The 21,577-nt window shown below is 46.9% G+C and overlaps 1 non-coding gene across 1 annotated transcript; it reads left to right on the top strand.

Moving 5' to 3' along the window:
• The first annotated feature begins 19,814 nt into the window (after window positions 1–19,814).
• TRNAS-AGA (transfer RNA serine (anticodon AGA)) lies at window positions 19,815–19,896 on the top strand. The gene has a single exon. It is a non-coding gene; the product is annotated as a tRNA-Ser (tRNA).
• Window positions 19,897–21,577: the final 1,681 nt, after the last annotated feature.

Below are 21,577 nucleotides of genomic sequence, written 5' to 3' on the forward strand. Positions count from 1 at the left end.
CCCCGAGCACCCCATACCTATTGTATTTACATAGCGCTCTGTGTTTCATTATGGCCGCATTTATCTTCCCCTTTACGCTTATTGTTTCCCCCTGTGTTTCTATATATCTAACGCCTTCGTTTATCTATACACTCTAAAAAAATACACGATTATCTAAGCGTGCGTTTGCAGTCTTTTTTACACGCTCAATCTAAGCTTGATATTTCTCCGCGCTTACCGATCACGCCTGCTAGGAGTGATCAGCAACTCCTCGCTTAGCAGACGTGATAAGGATGTCGTCTGTAAGAGGCAAGGGACACAAAAATAAACGAAGAGCACGACGTGCACCGGGACCGATCGGAACGGCACGAGCCCTCGAGGCGCGTGACTCGAGGTGTGATCGGAGGAGAAGCGGCGCCAAGCTGGGGATTATCGACGTGGCTCAGGGCCAAGAAGGTTGGAGCGCCAGCTTCGCATTGGCGACGGGAGCCACGGAGGTTCGGACAGGCCCGTGACGCTGGCGACCCAGGGTGTGGCCATCGACCTCGGCGACGTTCTAGCGAGGCTCCCTGTACCTGCTGCAGCCTCCCACGGCAGTGCCAGACACTCCAGGAATTGGATCCCCCTTTTCCGGCAGACCAGCATGGACCAAAGTCCCCGGGGCTTCTCGTCGGCACTCGGAGAAGAAGCGGTGGAGCGCGGTGTTAGATCTAGCCAGGCATGCCAGAGTGATCCGTCACCGACAGAGTTCGGGACGCCGGCATCGGAGACGGAGGAGCTTGCCGGCCGATACCAAGGAAGCAAGACTTACGGAGTCGGCGGGAGCACTGACGGTGACCAAGAGCCGGCGCACATCGGACTTGGAGTGACGTGCGACAACGGAACCTTGTAAGAGCGTTCCTTTTTGTAAGCGTGCAGCCATAAGCCAGGGTTGCCGGACTTTCGCGCGGAAAGTGCTAAGGATGAACTTAGGGGAGGATAAGGACATATTTAGGCTACGCAAGTGTGGAGTTTTATTTTTGTCAGTTGAGTTTTGAGTTACATTTTCAGTGTGTTTTATTTTGGGTTTGTTCTCAGTAAAGTCTGTTTGCTGTGCTCGCCTGCGTCTCCAGACCCCACCTCTGCCAACGCCCGCACGGCCCCGGGATCAGTGTGACAAAGGACCCCAGTTCTTACACTTATTATGGCGTGACCAATCTCCACGCTTAGAGAGGGTTTCCGAGGTGGCAAGGGGGATGGAGTGACCCCTTAAACTTCGTAAAGTAGCGACTGTCTCCTCCTCCGCCTTCACTCCTTCTCGTTTCTCCTCTCTTTCACGCTCCCTCCTCGACCGTGGCGCCGCCTACACTGCTCGAGGGTAGCAACGGCGCCAACATGCGCTCCTCGCCACTCCGTAGACGCTTCTCGAGCAAAAGTGGTGCTGATGCACGGCACGAGGGCTCACGTGATGCTATTAGGCCAATAGCGACGCGGCGTCGGCCTCGGCTAGAGCGCGCGAGGAGGAGGCAGCATTCTTCAAAGCGTGGCACTACTTTGCGAAGTTTAAGAGGTTTTAGCATGCCCCATCTCTCACTCACCCCTTCTCTGCATGCGTTGGAAGCAACGAAGAAACACCGGCCATGGTTGGCTTGGGCGCTTGGGTCGCATCTCTGAAGCGAGCTTTGCTCACCAAGCTCTTCGCAGTCCTTTTCTTTAACTTCTGCTTCGATGGCGCAGACTGTGACGAACCAAGACGCTAGACATTGACAGAATGCCGGAGAAGGAGAAGCTTAGTATACGGTCAGAGAGATTGCGCAAGGCGCTCCAGCCAATGACATTGAAACTAATCCACTCAGAAGGGGCTTGGCAAAGCCCTGGCACATTTCAACGACGCCAAGGAATGTAAAACGTAAACAAGCCCCTCCGTATCTCATTGCACAAAAGGACGAATGCCCTCTCAACCGTGCTCTGCAGCGCCACGCGTTCAAAGATAGCAAGGCTGGTGTAGGATAGGGAAGTCAGGACAGAATTTCCCGCATTAAGATAACCATGATATTGCTCTCTTTCTTCGATTGTTAGCCCAAAACGTCTGATCAAATTATTTTTCAGTGGCCTCTTTCTCTGAGAAAGACGAATATTCTAGGCTGTGAAAAAAGTATTTTACACATATTTCTTCCTGGGGTAAATCTTTTATTCATAATATTCATTCCCAGGAAATATGATACAATGAAACGTTGATGCTTAAAAACAAAACTTCCAGAGCTAAAGCGTTTTCAGATCGCTGAGAAAGCGCAAGTCTCTATACGATTTTGATTTAAATGCGCATTGCGATGAAAAAAATGTTTTAATCGTGTTTGCGCCCATGATATTTCGTTGCTTGTTCTTGGCGTTAAGTTGGTTGCACAAAAATTGCCGATATGCAGCAGGATATGTTACATATTACATACCATAAAGGCATAGGCACATCAATAGTGCCTTTTGTAGGGATGTATCATTACTGATCTCCATGCTTTCCAGCCTGCTCACAGCTGGAGATGAGGAGCCTTGTTTCCCCCCAGACAATGCATGGTCTTCTAAGGTCACTTAGCGCGATCTGAAAAAAAATATAGAAAAGAAAATGTCTTAATACCAACAGTATAATACTTTATAGGTGAAAACATGCTTCTTTTAGGCTAAAGGTGCTAACGAAGACAGCTTGGTTTTTCACTGCTTTAACAGTGATTGTAATTCTTCTGACATTTCTCCTACTGACTGCTCTTAAAATGTTCTGGTTTGGAAGTTTTTAGAAGCAGCTAAGTGACAGAGGAAAGGTGGTCAAATCACCGCAATAATGAGAGCATGCATTGTAAGCCTGGTTCGCAAGCATGCTTCTAGACGATCGTATGAAACCTCAGAGAATTTCACTACTTTCGATAAGATCAGAAGGAACTTATTCAATTTTTGTTCATTTTCATCAATCCTACATTCAAACCTTTATTAGTTTTCAAATACGACCCGAAAAACAAAAGAACAATGTGCAAAACGCCTTTAGGTGAGACACATAGCTGTAACTGATTTTATTCCATCATGCTATTCATAAAAATAATATTTAAAAATTCGAACACAACTGGCAACGCTTTCGACAAAACCTTTTAATACCTACGGAAGAATGAGCTAGAAAAACGTAGCTATGCTTAAGAGGAAGCTTTAGCTCGGGCACAATTCCGACGCGGCCTATTCAAATGCATGTAAAACGCAAAAACGTTTTTCTGAGAAAACCCCTGGACCGATTTTAATAAAATTTGTTGCATTTGGGAGAGAAAGTTGAATTCTAGTGACTGTTTCAAGCTAAATTTCGATTTAGGGCTTGAATTGTGTTGTGAAAGTTTTCAAAAATTCAAAAGTTTGAAAAAAATAGAAGCATGAAGTTTACAAACTCATAGCTCTGCATCAAGAACAGATATCGTAGTTCTGTGAACGGCATCCATTAGATCATCGAAAGCGGACAAATTCGATATGTCATTTTACATCTTACGTGAATTTGGTACGTTGTTTACAAGGTTTATGCAAAAGCTGTATTTCCATATTACAATTTTTTTTAGATTCATGTGTAACATAAGAATTTTGTCCGCTTTGGATGTTCTACTCGATGCAATTCACCGAAGTGCATTATAATTTTTGGTTGCTGAGTTACAGAGTTGTAAACTTGATAGTTTCATTTTTTGAAGATTTTCAAATTTTGCTGATATTTAATAAAAACTCTACGACCTAAATAAAAAATTCGAAACCAACAGTCACTCAACTTTAAGTTTTTATTTTAAATGCAACAAACCTCGTGAAATTTGGTGCCGTGGTTGCCGAGAAAAACGAATTGTCCTTTTACATGTATTTAGATAGGAGCACCTGAGCTAAAGCTTCCTCTTAAGAGGAAGCTTTCGCTCGGGGCCAACTCCGACGCGGCCTATTTAAATACATGTAAAACGCAAAAACGTTTTTCTGAGATAACCCCTGGACCGATTTTAATGCAATTTGTTGAATTTGAGAGAGAAAGTTAAGTTCTAGTGACTGTTGCAAGCGGAATTTCGGTTTAGGGCGTGAATTTTGTTAAAAAGATTTTCAAATATTCGACCGTTTCAAAAAAATAGCAGCACGAAGTTTACAAATTCATAGCTCTGCATCAAGAACGGATATCACGGTTCTGTAAACGGCATCCATTAGATCATTCAAAGCGGGCAAATTTGGTACGTCATTTTACATCTTACGTGAAATTGTTACGTTGGTTAGAAGGGTTCTCCAAAAGCTGTATTTCCGTATAAGTAAATTTTTCCATATTCATTTGTAGCATATCAATTTTGTCCGCTTTAGATGTACTATTAGATGCAATTCACAAAATTGTATTATCCTTTGTTGTTGTTGAGTTACAAAGTTGTAAACTTAATAGTTCCGTTTCTTGAAAATTTTTGATTTTTGCCGATTTTTAATAAAAAATGCACGACCTAACTCAAGAATTCGAAACCAACAGTCACTAGATTTTAAGTTTTTATTTTAAATGCAACAAACCTCGTCAAATTTGGTGCAGTGGTTGCCGAGAAAAACGAATTCTGCTTTTACATGTATTTGGATAGGAGCATTCGAGCTAAAGCTTCCTCTTAAATCTCGGCCCAATGATAATGAAAATTTTGGTAAGAATGACATTCTACGTGAAATTATCACACGTGCACTCTCATTGCGGACATAGATGTGTTTGCAGCTGCAAATGAAGAGCTGCAACGGGCAGAGTGTAATCATGTTCATTGAACACAGTCACACTGTCTCTCTTTAAAGCCCAAAATATAAGATATGCGGAGCTACACTAGATGCATATCCTAATTCACAGTGCAATTAAGGTTGCAAATGAAGTAGCACGTGTGGTTACAACCTCGCATGCAGCGCTTCGGAGATGCTGGTCACTGTCAGTCGACAAATAGCTCATAAAATTATGAATTTTCACTTTATAGGCACCGGTATACTATGAGCGGCATACGCGGCCACTACACGGCAACTACACGACATAGACGGCATACCACATTGATGCGCCACTAACAGAGTTCTATATCATGAGAAGAAGCATGGTGCAAAATGCAGAATGGCAACTCACTGCTCACCCCCCTTGCCCGAGGCGAAATGGCAACGGGCAGAGAGAGAACAACAAAAGAGAAAATGAAAACAACATAAATCGGGAGAATTTGGTACTTCAACACAATAAACTGAAGAATCAAGAGGAATTCAACAGCCCGGTATTAAAACTTGCTAAAAAAGCACGAGGCTGACTGCTTTCGATTTCGATCAACGCTACTGCTCGCGTAAAAGGTTGTCGATCGCTTTCCAATAAGCGTACCATTACGGCAAATTTTACACCACGCATCATACAACCGCATACCGGAAATCATGACAAATTGGCAGTTCGCCGCTATTTAATACAAGCGAACCATAACTAATGTTCTTACCTGTATATTTCAGTCGTCCATGAATAGCAGGTGAGGGACCGCAACATATCCATTATCCATATGAAAATGCTGCTCTGGAGCCGTGAGACCGCGGTGGATTCTCTGTCGTAAACTCTCGTAAGCTTGGCAGAGTGCACAATGTATGCATACACCACCCGCGTTGTAAGTCATGAATCTACGTAAAAGTGATCATCTCGATACACCCCAACTCTGACAATTAGACCGGAAGCTCTGTGCTGCAATGAAGGAACGTCGCTCATTGCAGTCCGCCGGAAAATCCACACCAAAAATGGCCGAGCGCAGACACGAAAACACAACGGCCTCCTTCAACCTCCCCAAGAAAATTTTCGAATTCACCGCAGGGCAGCGAGAATACGCAAAGCGTTGTTGGCCCTGGCCCACGCTCTGCGCAGACCCCGTGATATATCACGGCTCTCTTATTTGGATTTTTATAAGCGTGATGAAGAGTTCTCGCGCGAGCGCTCCGCGGGATGTTAAGCGTGTGGTCTGCGTTTCTCACGCGTACGCAGCTCGCTCACGCTTGCACAAGACAGAACTATGGCAGGCCGTCTTGCCCGCACGCTTAAATGAAGGAATGTCACGCTTATTTTCGGTCGCGTGGTGCTTGAAACGTCATCCGCGCCTCATTTACATGCGCGTCACGCTTAAACTTACAGTTTAGCGTGAGATTAAGCGTGGAATTTTTTATAGTGTACACCGACGTATATGAATCATTTTGCCCGTTGTATTTCCCAGTTTTGTATTGACACTGTCTGTTCAATTTTTTTCATTGGATACCATTAGATCTGATTTTTTAACGCTAAATTTCACATCTAAATTCTCGCCTTCCTGTCCACAAATATTAGCCAGATGATGCATATCACTCTGCTTGTTAGCAAGCAACGCAATTTCGTCCGCATAAAACAAACCTGGAAACTACTGCTCTACAATTATGCCCGCCTGTTTGTATGAAATATTACATCCGATATCGATTACTTCTAGTGCCCTTTCCGTCCTTACCATGTATATCATAAACAGTAGCCAGGAGAAAGGGCACCCCCGTCTCAACCCCTTGATGACATAAACTTTCTCCTCGCTCCTCAGCACTTCCCATTCGACGCAAATGGTATTTTCTAGGTAAATCTACCTAAGAAGCTGTAGCTCTATACAGTAGTTGCTTAGGCCTTCTTCCAGGATATCCCAAAAATGTTGCGGTCAGCGTTGACGTATACGCTCCGGTAATGTCTAAAAATGCCGCATATAACGGCCTCCTTTCTTCTCCGGATATTTGAATACACTGATTAAGGACCAATAAGTTATCATCCAGAAGCCTACCGATTCCGCATGAAGCCATTCTGAAGTCCTCCCAATATGCCATTATGTTCTGCCCATGCTTGCAGTTTCACTTTATTTGCCCGCATTGCTAACCTGTATATTACCGCTGTGATGGTCAACGGTCTATATGAGTGAATTGTATCTTTTTTTCCCTCTTAGCTTTATAAATTAAGTTCATTATACCATGTCGCCTACTGTCTGGTATTCGTCTGTTTTGTAAACTTTATTCTAGTGACTGTGACACAGCTTCCTTACCCTTTAATCCAAGTTCATTGATCAGACTAACGGGAACCTCCTCTAACCCTGTGGCTCTGATGTTAGGACATTTATCGTTGGCTTTTTTGCAGTTAAGATTTCTCAGCGTTTTCTGTCTGGCTCTCCTTTATGCTCTTTATTTTTTATCAGAATCGACCTCGTCATTACATTGAAATCATTCGGCTGTTATTTTCCGAGTGTAATTAAATGCCGCGTCCCCATCCAGTTTGTTTGCACCTCCGTTTAGGATATGTCGTAGTATCGTTCGAGACTTCTTGCCGAATAAGTTAAGGTGGTTCCAAAATACTCTAGGTGGGCCTTCTCTTTCTCACGTGTTTCCGACAACCAACGTTCGATTTCACCTCTAACCCTCTGAGGGCCAATTTCTTTCGCCAAGTATGCCACCCCATCACCACCCCAGGGTCGATTTTGTTATTGCAGATTTAAAATGTTCAGAGGGCCCTATTTGCAAAAGATTTTCCGCGATTTTTTTAGATTGGTCATAAAGTGGCAAAAAAACTATTTTCCGTATGTAAATATGCATTATTTATACACGAATGCGGATGGGCTTGCATAAATGGTTAGTATAAGAATAAAGAAGCACATACACTGGAATGGACATATTCCGATTCGGCACTACGGCAGCAGTCCGCAACGCAGGAATCACCCCTTGACTCTCTTGCCGAAGAGCAACGGGTGCGCACGTCCATAGCCTAATAGAACCATCTACCTGAGCGCATGCAAAATAACTCGATGGTTGCGTGCCCGTCAGAAATAAAAGAAAGTCGCAGTTTCGCCCGAAAGGCAAAGCATCGATTGCGATAGCAAATTAGTGGACAGCTATACGAAGTAAGGATAGTAGTTTTATCGGCCATATAAACTTGTAAACACGTGCATACTAACTAAATTAACGAACATGGTATCACGCGCACACAAGCAAACCTGAACACACCTCACTCGATGACCGCGAAAACTCGCTGTCAAAACGCGGCAGTGAGGCAACGTGGCCGCAGCAGCAGCGGGAGAATTGTCCTCTGTGCTACCGCTCGTATCAACACGAACTAAGTGGCGAAAACACAACGAAGCGCGGACTCTGTGCACAGCTCAGATGGCTTTCAAGGTTGTTACGTTTCGCCTACGACGCGCGGTTTAGCCGGCGCGATTGCAACAAAGCGGCAGACATTTTGGCCCGTTCGGCGTCGCCGCTACGCTCCCCGCCAGGCGTTTCCAGGCGTTTCCAGGCGTTTCCAGGCATGTTCCGATGCCACGTGTCTTCATGTGCGTGTGTGAGTGTATGTGCCATTGTGCCCGACCGGCGGCGATGCGACAGCAGGGGGTTACCTTCTCCTTCCAGTCTTTGTGCCCGACCGGCGGCGCTACGACAGTGTGCGTCACCTTAGCCCATTGTACAATCACGTGCTCGTCTATTGAGGGGTTCCTTCTTGCCCTCAACTGCGAGAGTATAAAAACAGCTGCCCCCGGACGCCAAAAGGAGGGCTCCGATTTCTTCTGTTGAGTGGAGTGCTCTCCCGTCTCTCTACTTCGGTCAACCTGACCGCCAACTCTTTGCGATGTTAAAATAAACAAGTTGTTTTGTTGTTACCAGTCGACTCATGCTTTGCCGGGACCTTCGGATGCTTCCAGTTGTACCCCAGGCCGCCAGGCCAACGCTACCCTTGGGGCTTGCGACCCAGGTGCAACCACGGGCGTCAGCGCCGAGTTCCCAACCGATCGCACCAGCGGTGCGACCACAACAACTCGCGCCATCGGTGCGATCCAAACAACTGTCTGCCAGCGGTGAGATCGCGACAACGGAGGCCAGCAGCAAAGAGATGCAGTTGACGGTATGCTGAGCAGCTCAACAACGATCCGGGAGCAGTGCAACGAGCCCTGTGTGATGACTGGTTGCCTGCAGCGGAACGACTGCGCTGAACTCTTGACTGCGAGGTTTGGTGAGTGCGGGACTTTCTTCTTCTGAGCTTTGCCAGGCTTTTGTTAGTGTCAGAAACAGAGCTGGTAATTGTGGTTGTCGTTGCTGCCGGGTTAGTTTGCGGCAAGACAATAGTAAGCAGTAGAGAAAGCAGCATTCAGAGCAGCCATGGATTTGAAGTCGTTGCGCAAACCGAAATTGTTGGAGCTTGCAAGAGAGTTGGGTCTGGATGTCTCGGACAAACTCAGAAAACCAGAACTGCTAAAGGCTATTCTTGAGTTAGAGGCTGAGGATGACGAGCTGTCGGAATGCCTTGAGACCATTGAAGAGAGGGAGACTGCAAAAAGACAGGAGCGCGAACTTAAAGAGCAAAAAGAAAAAGAAGAGCGCGAACTTAAAGAACAGAAAGAGCGAGAGCAACAAGAGCGTGACCGTCAACACGCTTTGGAAATGAAGCGTCTTGAGGTAGAGATGGAACGCGCTCGTAATGGAAGTGAGGCACACGGTGCAGGAGAACGCGTATTGTTCAAAATGACTGACCTGATACGGCCGTTTAAACTTGGAGAGGACATTGGTTTGTTCCTGGTTAACTTTGAGCGAACGTGCGAGAAGCAGGGGTTCTCTCGGGAAACGTGGCCACAGCGCTTGCTCACTTTGTTACCCGGCGAGGCGGCCGACGTAGTCGCTCGCTTGGATAGAGAGGAGGCAGAGGATTTCGACAAAGTAAAATCGAGTCTGCTAAAAAAGTACCGGCTGTCTGCGGAAGCGTTCCGTCGGAAGTTTCGGGAAAATGAGAAAGGCAAAAGTGAGTCATATACAGAGTTTGCGTACAGGCTTATGTCAAACATGCAGGAGTGGCTCAAAGAAGAGAAAGCGTTTGGTGACCACGATAAAGTTCTGCAGTGTTTCGGGCTGGAACAGTTTTATAATCGGTTACCTGAGAACGTGCGATACTGGGTCTTGGATAGGCCAGACGTTTGTACGGTGGCTAAAGCCGCTGAGCTAGCCGAGGAGTTTGTGACGCGTCGGGCTCGCGGAGCTAAGGACGGTCAAAAGGGTGAATTTGGCTCCAAGTTTGAGAGGCCGAAGTTCACACCCATGAGAGCAAAGGGGAACACGCGTAGTGCGGATGCGAGTGGAAGCAGTGCGACCGAACCTAAGGAGACGGCGGCAGCCGAAGCCGAACGCAGAAAGCGGTTCGAGAGGAGGCGAGCGCGCTTGTGTTATACGTGCCAGAAGCCGGGTCACTTTTCGGCGCAGTGTCCGGAAACAACACCAAAAGTTGTGTTTTTTTCAATAGGCAGCACTGACGAGAACATGAAGCTTCTCGAGCCTTACATGCGAGACCTCCTCGTGAACGGGAAAGAGTGCCGAGTGCTTCGCAATTCCGCAGCTACAATGGATGTAGTTCACCCGTCTTATGTAGAACCCCATATGTTCACGGGCGAGTGCGCATGGATCAAGCAAGCCGTTGAAGCTCATAGCGTGTGTCTGCCAGTAGCAAAAGTGCTTATTGAAGGACCTTTCGGAGCGCTTGAGACGGAGGCCGCAGTGTCATCTATGCTGCCACCTCAGTACCCGTACCTATTTTCAAACAGGTCCGATCACCTCCTGCGCGAGAAGGGGCTTTTGTTTGGTGAAGCTAGTGTTCAGGCCTTAACCAGGTCGAAGGTTCGGGAGCTCGCTGCAAAGGCGGTAGTTGCGGGGCCGACGTTATCGAACAATGAGAAAGGGTCAGAGGCGCAGCAAGCTGATATTCAGAGCACGCCCGAACTGAATAAAATTGAGCCTGTAGCGTTGAAGGCGCCAGATACTGGAGAGGAAATGCCCGACACGGGAAAGTTAGAAGAGCTATCTACAGATTTGCTCATCGCGCCTACGTCAGACAGACTTGATAGGTTGCTAAAAGTCAGCCGGTCGGCTTTGATAGCCGAGCAAAAGAAGGACGGTAGTCTAGAAAACATACGCTGCAATGTCAAGGAAGGTATCGCCAGGAAAAATGTGCGTTTTGTGGAAAGAGGTGGAGTCCTGTACCGGAAGTATCTAGACCGCAGAGGAGTGGAGTTCGATCAGCTGATCGTGCCTCAATGCTATCGTCAGGATCTGTTGCGCTTGTCACATGGGCGTTCGTGGTCCGGACACCTAGGAGTTAAGAAAACGAAGGACCGTCTCTTGCAAGAGTACTATTGGCCAGGGTGTTTTCGGGACGCAGACCACTTCGTGAGGTCATGTGACTCCTGTCAGCGGGTGGGCAAACCAGGGGACAAATCGAGGGCGCCGTTGAAATTGGTACCTATCATTACGGAGCCTTTTAGACGGCTCGTTATTGATACAGTGGGACCTCTGCCGGTAACAGCCACGGGGTACAGACACATTTTGACTGTGATCTGCCCAGCGACAAAGTTCCCTGAAGCAGTGCCGCTTAAAGAACTCAGCTCAGTTGAGATAGTCAATGCACTACTGTCCATATTTGCGCGAGTTGGTTTTCCTGCGGAAATCCAATCAGATCAGGGCACAGTGTTTACTAGCGCTTTGACGACAACTTTTCTCGAAAGGTGTGGGGTAAAGCTGTTACACAGCTCAGTGTACCACCCACAGTCGAATTCCGTTGAGAAGCTCCACTCCGTCCTGAAGCGCGTGTTGAGAGCATTGTGTTTGGAACATCAAACTGACTGGGAGCTGTGTCTGCCTGGGGTGATGTTTGCATTAAGAACCGCGCCGCATGCAGCTACGGGGTTTTCGCCAGCTGAGCTGGTGTACGGTCGCTCGCTTCGGTCTCCGCTTCGCATGCTTCGAGAATCGTGGGAAGGCAGGGGCGACGACCCAGTCGTGGTGGAGTACGTGCTTAAGCTCCTCGAACGCTTAAGAAGGGCACAGGAGTTGTCAGGTGAAGCAATGGCAAAGGCCCAGCAGAGGGCCAAGGTTTATTATGATCGGACAGCCAGGGCCCGTCGTTTTGAGGTGGGCGATGAGGTCATGATATTGCGCAAATCGCTAAACAACAAACTAGACGTGCAGTGGGAGGGCCCAGCACGAATTGTTCAGAAACTGTCGGACGTTAACTACGTGGTGAGTCTGCCAGGAAAGCGGAAAGCACAGCAAGTTTACCACTGTAATCTGCTTAAACCCTATAAACAACGGGAAGCAGTGGTGTGCATGATGGTAAACGTTCCTGAAGAGCTTCCGGTCGAGCTTCCGGGACTAGGCTCAGTGACGAACAGGGAAGACACCGGTCAAGTCATTAGTGACCTTATCAGTAAAGCACCGCTGTCGCCTGAGCAGAAAACCGAACTACACCAGCTATTACAAGAGTTTCAAGGTCTGTTCTCTGAGAGGCCTGGTAGGACTTCTGTACTTACTCATGATATAGAACTTACCTCCCCAGAGCCAGTACGATCCAAGGCGTATCGGGTGTCACCCCGCCAGAGCGATATTATGGAGGCTGAGGTCAAGAAAATGCTACAGCTCGGTGTTATTGAGGCAGGTGAGAGTGATTATACCTCCCCTTTGATTTTAGTTGAGGTACCGGGCAAGGAACCTCGTCCTTGCGTCGACTACCGCAGGCTTAATTCCATCACTAAGGATCAAATTTATCCGATCCCTAACATCGAGGAGCGCCTTGAGAAAGTTAGTAGCGCTCAGTTTATTTCCACCCTAGATCTTGTCAGGGGTTATTGGCAGGTTCCACTCACAGAAGAGGCTAGTAGGTATGCGGCGTTCATTTCACCAATGGGAACATTCCGTCCTAAAGTGTTGAGTTTTGGTTTGAAGAACGCGCCATACTGTTTTTCAAGCCTCATGGATAAAGTGTTGCGGGGACAGCAAGAATTCGCTTTACCGTATCTAGACGACGTAGCGATATTCTCCGCATCCTGGTCTGAGCATATGGCACACTTGCGGGCAGTGCTAACCCGCCTGCGCGAAGCGGGCTTGACAGTAAAGGCTCCTAAGTGCCAGTTAGCACAGGCCGAGGTTGTCTACCTCGGTCACGTGATTGGTCAGGGTCGTCGCCGCCCCTCTGAAATAAAGGTGGCCGCTGTGCGAGACTTCCCGCAACCGCGCACGAAGACCGATATTCGGTCGTTCTTAGGTGTCGCCGGCTACTATCAGAGGTACATCCCCAGGTACTCTGATATCGCGGCTCCCCTGACGGATGCTCTAAGAAAAACAGAGCCTCAAACAGTCGTCTGGGACGAGACAAAGGAAAGAGCTTTTAGCGCCCTAAAGAGTGCCCTAACAAGCCAGCCTGTGCTACGATCGCCAGACTATACAAAAGGGTTCGTTGTTCAGTGCGATGCTAGTGAGCGAGGCATGGGCGTTGTACTGTGCCAACGGGAAAATGGAGAAGTAGAACACCCCGTCCTGTATGCTAGTCGTGAGCTGACCAGTCGTGAGCAGGCGTATAGCGCCACCGAGAAAGAGTGTGCATGTCTCGTGTGGGCCGTTCAGAAATTGTCATGCTATCTAGCCGGCTCGAGGTTTATCATTGAGACGGATCACTGCCCTCTCCAATGGCTGCAGACCATCTCTCCCAAAAATGGCCGCCTCCTGCGCTGGAGCCTCGCTTTGCAACAATATTCCTTTGAGGTGCGTTACAAAAAGGGGAGTCTCAACGGTAACGCCGATGGCTTAAGTCGAAGCCCCTAACGTAGGAATCAGCCTCAAAATTGTTTGTTACTGATGTTTTTCTTCCTGAGGCAGGATTTTTAACATATTGCTTTTGTTTAGTGTTTCAAAGTGATGACATGCTTTCTAGTGTAATTTTCCAATTTGTGGACGCGTTCTAAGTGCTGCTAGACTACTGTAAGGAACGAGGCAGTGGTATAGAAGGGGAAAGAGCCTGGCAGAGCTTAGTGAGGGTTGTGCCGTGCTTGCTGACTGAGCGGTTGAGTTTCAGCGTAGTTCTAACGCTTGCCGGGAACGAGAACAAAAATGTGAACTCTCCCGAAGTCACTTTGCAGTGTCCTGTGCGAACCTGAACGAGAGAACGAGGCCTTCTCTGTGCGCTGCGCTCAAGAAACGTCGAGGGACGCCCGACTTCGGTTATGAGCATCATCGAGCGACATCCCTCCGGACAGCGGATGCAGTCCCCTGTCCATCGGGATCTCCTTCCCCCGGCGGGGCGGTCTGTTACGTTTCGCCTACGACGCGCGGTTTAGCCGGCGCGATTGCAACAAAGCGGCAGACATTTTGGCCCGTTCGGCGTCGCCGCTACGCTCCCCGCCAGGCGTTTCCAGGCGTTTCCAGGCGTTTCCAGGCATGTTCCGATGCCACATGTCTTCATGTGCGTGTGTGAGTGTATGTGCCATTGTGCCCGACCGGCGGCGATGCGACAGCAGGGGGTTACCTTCTCCTTCCAGTCATTGTGCCCGACCAGAGGCGCTACGAGAACCGAAGTTACCTTCTCCTCCAAGTCTTTGTGCCCGACCGGCGGCGCTACGACAGTGTGCGTCACCTTAGCCCATTGTACAATCACGTGCTCGTCTATTGAGGGGTTCCTTCTTGCCCTCAACTGCGAGAGTATAAAAACAGCTGCCCCCGGACGCCAAAAGGAGGGCTCCGATTTCTTCTGTTGAGTAAAGTGCTCTCCCGTCTCTCTACTTCGGTCAACCTGACCGCCAACTCTTTGCGATGTTAAAATAAACAAGTTGTTTTGTTGTTACCAGTCGACTCATGCTTTGCCGGGACCTTCGGATGCTTCCAGTTGTACCCCAGGCCGCCAGGCCAACGCTACCCTTGGGGCTTGCGACCCAGGTGCAACCACGGGCGTCAGCGCCGAGTTCCCAACCGATCGCACCAGCGGTGCGACCACAACAACTCGCGCCATCGGTGCGATCCAAACAAGGTACAGAGGGCCCGGCTGAATCCTGCGCGGCCGCCCGTGCCACCCAGAGTGGAAGATTAATTTTTACCACCTGATGATGTTTAACGTTCATTTCGCCCCCATCGAAATGCGGCAGCGCTGACCGGCATTTGATCCCACGACCACGTCCTTACCATCGCGACGCCGTAGCCACTAAGCCGCCACGGCGGGTGCAACTGCGAAATTGAAGCCGAGCAGTAGTGAAGTAATTTTCGGTTAGCATCAATCGTAAGTCGAGCACCAATTTCGAGATGTTCATCTCGAAAGTTTGTCAGGAAATGCATCGGATGGTCTAGTGAAGGTCGCCCTGAACTGCTGGGGGGTACTTACGGTGAGTGTGAAATTTAATACCAATTCATTTGGCGCAGGCACGTACCCAGGGGGGGGGCCTGGGCCCCCCCCCCCCCGAAATCAAGTGGCGTACCCCCCCCCCCTCCCCACTCACGCCACCACTCCTCACACATTCCTAAAGCGCCGCCAGATCAATGTTGAGACTTGGCAGCTGTTCATCGGTCAGCATTATGCTGCCTTTTTCACTCCTTTTAGATGGCGGTAGTTATCGGCATCTCTTGTAATGTGAAGGACAGTTTTCTCATGGATTCCGCACCCGCACGATTAACTCGAGATGCCTTCAGTTGTCACATCTATTCAACCGTCACGCGCATAGCTGTTGCTTTTGTTAGTTCAACCTTCTTTGTTTAGGCTGATCCTGGGACCAAGAGAGGGATGCGGTGTTACTCAGCTGGTCTATACTCTCATGCAACGAGTTGCGGCCGGAGAAAACGCCAGTTGCGTTTAACTTTTCCCTTTGCTTCATTATTTCCTTGAGTTAAGGCTCGCCGCGACGCTGGCAGATGCCCGGAACCATATACACGTGATATGGGTTAGATAAGGTGGGAAATAACATAATGTGAAAGCGCGTCCATCATGAAACCCTGCAATAACCCTTAAACCCATAAGCAAGATGACTGTCGCCCGTTACCTCGTCTGTTTTTCCCTAATTGTATAGCACTTTCCGTGCAAAATTGGCAACTGGAAACAAAAGTTGCAAGGAGTTCAGAAATTAAGCGATCTACTAAGGGAGAGAGCCAAGGCAACAACCCAACTGCAAGCAAAAGCAATAATAAAAAAGTTAACCGTTGTTTATGACAATATTTATGGATCAACATCTTTTTATTTAAAAAGGAAGTAGAGAAAACGCCGCCGGAAGTGGAGAACAATTACTTGTTCTGAATGACGCTTCTACAGTAATCGGTCGAACCGCCTCACGTAGCCACTTCTCTGCTGTGCTTATGTGGGCGTTTTTCTAACCTTTAGCGGTGAGCGCAGTACGTCTAGAATCGCAGTCCTGCGCTCTACGCGGTTGTATGGGACTGGCGGCCGCACAGCGTTACGCAATTCGCGGAACTGTCAAAACTGATCAACAAGGTGAAAATAACTGATATTCGAAACTATAACACGAGAAAGACTGAAGAAGCCGTAAAAAATAAACGCAGCCTGAAATCAGTATAAAAGAAACCTGGCATAGGACAAACCACGATGTATGCACTAAAGGATAAGAATTATCAGCAATCTCGAAGATATAGTTAAAGTAACGGAAAAATTCTAAGCTGACCTGTATACAGTAGCCAGAGGAGTCACGATACCTCACTTAGAAACAGTAATAAAAAGGATACGGAAACTCTCCTATAACTAGCGATGAGGTCAGAAGGGCCCTGCAAGACATGAAACGATGAAGAGCGCGAGGAGAAGGTGGAATAACAGTCGATTTAATCAAAGATGGGGGCGACACAATGCTTGGAAAACTGGCGGCTCTTTATACGAAGTGTCTATCGACTGCAAGGGTGCCATAAAACTGGAAGAATGCAGACATCATACTAATCAACAAAAAAGGAGACGTTAAAGAATTGAAAAATTATAGGACCATTAACTTGCTCCCAGTATTATATAAAATATTTACCCAAATAATATCCAATAGAATAAGGGCAACACTCGATTTTGTCAACCAAGGGAACAGGCTGGCTTCAGGAAGAGATACTTTACAATGGATCACATCCATGTCATCAATCAGGTTATCGCGAAATCTGCAGAGTACAATAAGCCTCTCTATGTGGCTTATATAGATTACGAAAATGCATTTGATTCCGTAGAGATACCAGCAGTGATAGAGGCACTACGTAATCAAGGAGTACAGAACGCTTACGTAAAAAGCTTGTAAAATATTGCTACATGCGTGTGGCGTTTGAACGAGGCGCGTGGGCGCCATCACTCCAGAAAAGAGGAGGAAGAAAGAACTGGGCTCGCGCTGTGAATCTGACCGGTCAGCGCTGCAACCGTTGTTGTAAATATAATCTGTAAATAGTTTGTCGTCTGGAGGAAGAACGAACTGGGCTCGCGCTGTGAGTCTGACCGGTCAGCGCTGCAACCGTTGTTGTAAATATAATCTGTAAATAGTTTGTCTTCTTACTGACTCGTCCTTCGCGTACGAATATCTACAGAGGTTCTACAGGTACCTTAATTCTAGACAAGAAAAGCAAGGAGATAACTACAGAGAAAGGGGTCAGACAGGGAGACACCATTTATCCAAAGCTATTCACTGCGTACTTACAAGAATTCAAGCTATTAAACTGGGAAGGCTTTAGAGTAAAGATCGACGGCAAATATCTCAGCAACTTTAGGTTTGCCGATGACATTGTTTTATTCAACAACGATGCAGACGAGTTACAACAATTGACTAGAGACCTTAACAGAGAGAGTGTAAGAGTGGGGTTGAATATTAATATGCAGAAGATGAAGATAGTGATAAATAGCCGGGCAAAGGAACAAGAGATCAGAATCGCCAGTCGGCCACTAGAGACTGTGAAGGAGTACGTTTACCTAGGTCAATTAATCACAGGGAACCCTGATCATCAGAAGGAAATTCACAGAAGAATAAAAATAGGTTCGATCGCATACGGAAGACATTGCCAGCTCCTGACTGGAAGCTTACCATTATTATTGAAAAGTAAGGTGTGCAATCAGTGCATTTTGCCAGTGCTGACATATGGGGCAGAGACTTGAGAGCAAGTTAAGGACCGCGCAAAGAGCGATCGAACGAAGATTGCTAGGCATAACGTTAACAGAGAGAAAGAGAGCGGTTTGGATCAGAGAGCGAACGGGTATAGACGATATTCTAATTGACATCAAGAGGAAAAAATGTAGCTGGGCAGGTGATGTAATGCGCCGTAGATAACCGTTAAAAGCACTTCTTGTTGGGCTAGTTGGTAGCTATTCATTATAAGATATGAAGACGCCAAATCAACAGACACACACAAGAGAAGAAAACGGGACAGGGCGCCACTCGCAACTGTTTTATTTACAGAACGCAGGCACATATATACTGTAGTCAACACATGCGCACAGAGCAAACATTCTTTCACGCATCTAATCAAACATTCATGACGCACCACGCTCGAGAAACCTCATCTTGGCCTTATATAATGATATCGAAGTATCGCTCACGCACAAGCTGCGTTTCTTGCCTATGTGATAGGCTTCAACCAGTTCCCTTGCTCAAGTATCTTTACTTCGGGAAAGAATCCGCACATTTGAAAAACGTGGTTCACAAGAGCGTGAGGGACAGGTCCCGATGTGCTTAGGCAAATTTGGGCCCTCTTTGCCAATTTGGCGTCTTCATATTTTATAATAATAGATAACCGTTGGACCATTAGGGTTACAGAATGGGTACCAAGAGAAGGAAAACGCAGTCGAGGACGACAAAACACTAGGTGGAGCGATGAAATTAGGAAATTCGCGGGTGCTAGTTGTAATCGGTTGGCGCAGGACAGGGGTAATTGGAGATTCAAATTCAAATTCAAATTTTATTTTGCCACCATGGTACAGATGATGGCGGGGACCCGTAGTAAAAGCTGCCGTTGGACAGCTTGACAAGGCCACGGGCCCCCACTTTGACAGCAATACAGTGGTTGTTTTTCTTTCCCTTTTTTTTTCCCTTTTCTTTTCTCCTTTTTTTCACACACACGAAAAAGAAAAGAAAATACAGGAAATACAGATAACAAAGGAAAAAAAAAAAAAATACATATAGCAGAGTTGTTATCCGGTTACAGTAGTCAGCATAAAATCAACAGCATTGTCCTGGCTGGAAAGAAAACTTACAATGATGGTGAAAGAAAGAAGAATTGGGTAGACAAATCACAGAAAAAAAAAAAAAAAAAAAAGGTTAGGTGTAGTGTAAAAAATACTCGAACAGTTTGTGGCGTGTTGTGTTTTGGAGATCAATATCGTTTTGTGCGAGTTTGTTAAGAAGTCGTGGTAGTTTATTTTCTAATGTTTGATTACCATAGAAAGTTCTGTATGTTTTTACGTTCCATTGTGCTATGTTTCTTGTGCTGTACATTGCATCTCGTTTTTCTAAACCAGCTAATTTTGATAGAAAAGATATGTTCTTCAACACCTCGTTTTTCACACACTTGCTCAGACGATAGTCATAAAGTTTAGTAATTGGTAGTAAGTTATACTTTAAGAAAAGTGCGGCCGTATGGTAGGTATGCGGAACATTTTCAACAATTCTTAGAAATTTTTTCTGTAACAAGTGTAGTTTCTGTAACAAGTGTAGATGGCAGGGAGAGGCCTTCGTCCTGCAGTGGACATAAAACATGATGATGATGATGATGATGATGGAGGTGGTTGGGCTCCCCCCGAAAAAAAATCCTGGGTAGGTGTCTGATTTGGCGGTACTATTTTAAGGACGGATATCTCGCCTACAATGGCTATGTCTTGAATCTGCGTCGTGCTCTTGTTTGTTTCTTTCTTTTTTCCTTTCCTCGCATTTGGCCAAACACGCAGCCAGTACCTTCACTGCGTGCGCGCTACATCGCGAACAACACAGTTGAAGTGACCTCGTGCACAAGAAAAGGTTGGCCGCACGTGCGGCAGCAACGCTCGCAAACAAAAGAGAAAGAGCTTGCAACGCGACGCTCACTGAGCCGAATGCACACAGTTGACAGCTGCAGTCGTGGCCGAGCGGTTAAGGCGATGGACTAGAAATCCATTGGGGTCTCCCCGCACAGGTTCGAATCCTGTCGACTGCGATTTTTTTTTTTTTTTTTTACATGACGAGCCTGTATGTTTTTGTTCGGCGAGCCTGTCTGACACGTTTATTTATGCTTCATATCTCTTTATTTTAGATGTAGAAGCAAGGGTACTGCGATCTTCGCTTAGCGCGTTGCTGCAGCATATGATAAGCATAGAAATAGAACTTACGCGACCAACGTCATTAGTAATATGTTTTCATGTCTCATCCGAAAAATAGATATATCAAATATGAGATATTTACCGGTTGCGCGATGTATTTAGAAGCATGGATTCGAATCTCCGTACACATAAACATTCCAATTTCATCTGTCTAGGTGCTTAACTTCGTGTTCACCAACCACCCTGTCGGCAATCGTAGCCCACATATTCCAGGGTATCAGCAGCTGTCAGTCTGACGCAGGATATGAAGCGGTATTCATTCCCAGTAGCCTTCCACGCAGGCCAGAGCGACTGGACATAGACAGGCAGGCCCAGAAGATCGCAAAAGCGTTAGCCCCTCCCGCTGCAGAATTCTCTACCAAACCAAGCATGCTTTGCGTTACGTATAGACGGGTTGGGCATTTACAAGATTTCCGGAATTTTTAAAGATCGCCTTTTGCTGATAACATAATCCTAGTCCTTAAGCTAATTTACTCAGAGGCCGACATTACTCGCACGAGAAATTGAAACGCATATTCAACTAATTAATAAAAGTACATTAATTAATAATTAATTACATTATGCCACATATTACAATTTATGAATTGTAGCCCGTCAGTGTGCAAGGTATATCTGTTTGGAATGAATGTCCAGAATGACGCCAGTTTGGAGATATGCGCAATCAAACTGGCAGTAAGAGTGCACTGTTGTCCTACTTACCTTTTTAAAGAAAACGCTCGTTTATGCATTGAAGCACAATAAGTAACTGGAACACCCTTGGATTTCGCTCGGCACTTTGAAAATTCATACCTCAAAGCTGCTGTCACCCTGAGAGTTCGTTCTAAGTGGATACGCCTTGCGAGCTCAGCGGCTACAATTCGTATTGAAATATGGGCTGTAAAGTAATTAAGAAGTTAATTAGTGGATCTTTGATAGCTAGTTGAATATGTGTTTCCATTTCTCGTGAGAGAATGTCTATCACTTCGAATAATACAGCTAAGGGAGAAGAATTGTGCTATTTGCCGCAAGCGATTATTTAAACATTCCGGAAAACTTAAAAATGATCACCCTGCATGCCAACTGGAGTCGGGTCTCCTTTAAGTTTTTGTTGTTAGTGACAATCAAATAGGACGTGACAAACAATGAAGCCAGCGAGACCATAGGGGAAGGTAAATGCTACGTTTAATTGAAATGTAGAAATAATCAGATAAGAGAAATGACAGTGGACGAAAAGATTATTCGCCGCAGGTTACCGTGGCGCCATCCCTCTGGCCAGTTTCTCGGGAATTCTCGTGCAAGATTAGGCCTGGCCGGCACTGGCAATGTTAGCCAGCGGGGTGCACCGGCAAAACGCGGAGAACGTGGAACGTCCTTTTACTCTCAGGTGCGGCACGCTGTGGAAGCTCAGGAGCATGCAGCTGGAGTTCAAAAGCTGACGGGAGCGTGAATCGGTCAGCGATCGAGATAGGTAATTAAGGCTCTGTTATACTCCGACGTTCTCGGCGCGCGGGCGAGCGGCGGTTGCGGTCGGATAAGTCA

Source organism: Dermacentor variabilis, chromosome 1 (assembly GCF_050947875.1).
Source record: "Dermacentor variabilis isolate Ectoservices chromosome 1, ASM5094787v1, whole genome shotgun sequence".
Classification (NCBI taxonomy): domain Eukaryota; kingdom Metazoa; phylum Arthropoda; class Arachnida; order Ixodida; family Ixodidae; genus Dermacentor; species Dermacentor variabilis.